Raw genomic sequence first — 4,075 nt, 5'->3', positions numbered from 1 at the left:
TTCTTCTTTTTCTTTCCCTTTTCCCTTGTTTCTTACCCTCATCTTCAGAATCTGAAGAACTGCTGGAGGAATCAGAGCTTGATGAAGAAGAAGAGGAGGAATACCTACCAGATTTCTTCTTTTCTTTTTTCTTTCTCTGTCTTTTTTTGGATGAGCTCTCACTTCCACTTAACAATTTCTCCCTGTGTTTTTCTAGTTCTTTCTCCCAGTTCTCATTCATTCTTTCTTCAAATTCAGCCAAAGCCTTAGAGCCTTTCTTTTTCTTTTCTAGTTGCTCTTTCACTTCTTCCCAGGTAGGCCTTGGTCGATTCAGATAATCCTGGATCATTGGCCCTGAAGACTGGATTGGACCCCTTGATCTGGCCATTGCTATTGGGTTCATGTAGGCCACTGGATTGTCCCACTTCCCCATGATGCCCAGCTGAGTGCACAGTTCCAACCCAAGGGAGACCAGGCCGCCTAGCCAAGTATTAAATTTAAGTAGTTTTTCATTCTGATTTCTTTTACTTTTTTTTTTAACTTTTATTGAATCAAAATTGATTATACATATTTTTGGGGTTCAACATTGAGGTATGTCGATCAAATCAATATTACTAGCATATATATTGTTACAAATCGTAATTATTCTTTATACCCCTTGTGCAATCTCTCCCGATCTCCTTCTCTGTCCTCCCTCCTCCTCTATTTTCCCTAGATTTCTTATCTCCTTCTGAAAGAATAATGATCACTCTGTCCATTACTAGATGATCTGTCCAATACTGAGGTCCCCAGTTATCATACAGCAGATGCTTCTTCTGTCACTCTGAAATGGGTTTTGTGGAGAGAAACTTCCTCTTCTTTTCTTTTTTCTGCTGGTGACTGTCCTTGTGTCAATGAACTCCAGTGGCTGGCAGACCATGTGCGTGGTGCTTGTGGCATCTAGCTGCTTTCACGGAAGCCATGGTTATTGTGGTAGCTGTGGTGGGCCACCCACATGGAGGTGATGTATTTGCCATACTCCTTGGTACTGAAAGTGGTCCTGGTTGTGGGGAATGTCTGGTCCTCAGCTCCATGCCTCAGGTCCCCAGGTGGGCCCTGAGGCACTGGCACAGTGTGCCTAGTTGTAGGAAGGGAGTCCAGTCCCCTTCTCCATGCCTTGGGTCCCCAGGTGGGCCATGAGGCACTGTCACAGTATGCCTGGTTGTGGGAGGAGTGACTGGTTCCCTTCTCCATGCCTCATGTCCCTGGGTGGGCCCCGTGGCACTGGCATGGTATTCCTGGTTGTGGGAGGGGGGTCCAGTCACCTTCTCCATGCCTCATGTCCCTGGGTGGGCCCTGTGGTGCTGGCATGGTGTGCCTGGTTGTGGGAGGGGGATCCAGTCCTCAACTCCATGCCTCGGGTTCCCAAGTGGGTCCCAAGGTGCTGGCATGGTGTGCCTAGTTGTGGGAGGGGGGTCTGGTCCCCTCCTCCATGCCTCTGGTCCCTCAGTGGGCCCCATGGTGCTGACATGGTGTGCCTGGGTGTGGGAGGGTGGTCCAGTCCCTGGCTCCAAGCCCCAGGCCCCCAGGTGGACGGTGTGCCTAGTTGTGGGAGTGGGGTCTGGTCCCCTCCTCCATGCCTCTGGTCCCTCAGTGGGCCCCATGGTGCTGACATAGTGTGCCTGGGTGTGGGAGGGTGGTCCAGTCCCTGGCTCCAAGCCCCAGGCCCCCAGGTGGAGCCCCAAGGCATTCTGATTTCATATGGTGTTGTTATTAGGCAAAGCTACTCAATTTTATCAAACACCTATTCAGTATCTCTACCTTTATCGAACACCTATTCAATATCTCTTCAATGTCTCAGGTTTTCTGATAGTGAATACTCCTCCATTACTTTAGTGCACCTAAAGTACCTATTCTTTAGATATTTGATAGAAATCACCCATGAACCTATTCATTTATTCAATTTTTCAAGAGACCAATTTCAATTTTTTCACTTATATTTAATTCATTTGTAATTATATATTTTGCCAAAAATCATTAATTTCTTTTGGTTTTCAAATGTGTTGCCATAGAATTGCATAATTTTTATTATTGTTCTATTAATACTGTCTGTAGTTAAATCTTATCTTCTCTAATCTTGTTAAATCTAATCTCTAATCTCTATCTCTATGTTTTACTTTCATTCTTTTTTTCTTAATCAGGCTTATGAGGGATTAATCATGTTTTTATTGGACTTCTCAAAAAAAAAAAACCCTGTTGATTTATTTATCTTTTATATTTTTCCTCAACTGTAAATAGAGATTATAATCACATCTAATTCACAGGGTTATTACAGTGAAAATTAAATGAGTTAATTTTCATAAAGTGCTTAGATTTACTCAGATTGTAGGAGAAACATATTAAAGATTTTTCTGTGATTATATTTTTATCAAGTTAACAAAGTACTAATATGTACTCATTACTTTTTATATTTAGCTCTTGTCGTTTGTCATACAAAGGTCTATGATGGCATATTTTCTTCACAAAATGTGTCTTTTATCAATACATTTTCCCACTTCACACTCTGTTTAGTGCTTTCAATCCTAAAGTCCACCTTCTGACATTAGTAGTGTTATTTCTCCTCTCTCTCTCTCAATCCCCTTCTCTCTTCATTTTCTTTCAGATTTTTGTTACTTTACTTTTATTCTGATTTTTGTAAATCACACAGAGCAGGATTTCCAAAATAGTTTAAGAACGTAAATCTTTTTATGGGAGAATATAATTCATTCCCAATTTCTGGAATGATTGATAAAACATTTTGTATCTTGCATTTTATGTTTTTATTTATTTCATTTGTTATTTTCAGCATTCTTTTGTAGAATGGTATTTTTTTCATATTGATCAACATGAATTCTTCCAGGATCCAGGAAATCAGAAGAATTAGTCTTTATTTTCACTCCACAAGTTGCTTATTCTGTGGAGTTAGCCATTGTATTCATAACCCATAAAGCACAAATCTTACCTGCTTTTCCTTATCTCTTGGGATTACTAAAATAATGAATGTACTTTTAAAAAGAAAAACACATTTGTAAGGTGTTGCTAATGCTTTAAGGAAATACTAATACAGACTCAATTGACATATTAAAAGCCAACATAAATTTATTATGTTGTATAGCTGACAAAAAAATCTGTTGTTACTAAATAGTATACAATCCAGCAGAGGTTTCTATACTTTTTTTAAATAGGCTTGCTTTATTTTTATGAACACTTTTAGCTTTAGAAAAGCTGAGTGGAAAGTACAGAATTCCTGTAAGCCTCATACCCCACACTCCAAGTTTACCCTATTATTAACATCTACAATAGGCAGTACATTTGTTACAATTGATAAGCCAATATTAATGCATTATTAACTGAATTCCACAGTTTACATTAGGACTCACTTTTTTTATTGTACATTCTTTGAGTTTTGACAATGTATAGCAACATGTATTCACCATTATAGCTTTATGCAGAACTTTCACCTCTCTAAAAATCCCCTTGCTGCATTTTATCTCTTTCATTTTATTTTCCATTTTACTTGGTTTACTATTTTTAAATTTTCTATATATTTTTTTCTTTTCAATCATTATTCTTGTGTGTTTGATAAAGTTGGTACTCCATATTGTCACCTTGTTAATTTGGAAATTGTGCTATATTTCTTTATTGTTTCATGGTTGCCTTTCCTTCTGGGTACTCATAGTGAGACACATTTCTCTCTCTTGCTATTTGACTACAAGAAAATAATATTAATAATATTTATGTAGTGTATACTATGTGCCTATTCTAAGCATTAATAATCTATATTATTTTTGAATAATAGTTAATAATCTATATTAATATGTAGTATCTAATTCAGTCTTCACAATAATCCTATGAAGTAGGCAAAATTGTTATATCTGACAACTGAGGAATGGAAGCACTTACCCAATGTTACACAGGTAGTGATTCTGGCATCAAAACACTCTTTCCATTTCTTACTGAGTCTGGCCAAACTTTTTTTTTTTTTTTTTTCTTTTTGTCCTTTTTCGTGTCCGGCAACGGACCACAACCCTCAGTGTCGCGCCCGTACCGGACCGGGACCGGCAACGGGATCGCAACC

The 4,075-nt window shown here is 38.6% G+C and overlaps 1 pseudogene; it reads right to left on the bottom strand.

Annotated features, from left to right (window-relative positions):
- Positions 1–412, bottom strand: part of LOC103601151 — a 1,373-nt pseudogene extending 961 nt beyond the window's left edge.
- Between the last annotated feature and the right edge of the window lie 3,663 nt (positions 413–4,075).

This window comes from Galeopterus variegatus, unplaced genomic scaffold (genome assembly GCF_000696425.1).
Source record: "Galeopterus variegatus unplaced genomic scaffold, G_variegatus-3.0.2 Scaffold3607, whole genome shotgun sequence".
Taxonomy (NCBI): Eukaryota; Metazoa; Chordata; class Mammalia; order Dermoptera; family Cynocephalidae; genus Galeopterus; species Galeopterus variegatus.
This window is presented reverse-complemented; position numbering and strand designations above follow the sequence as displayed.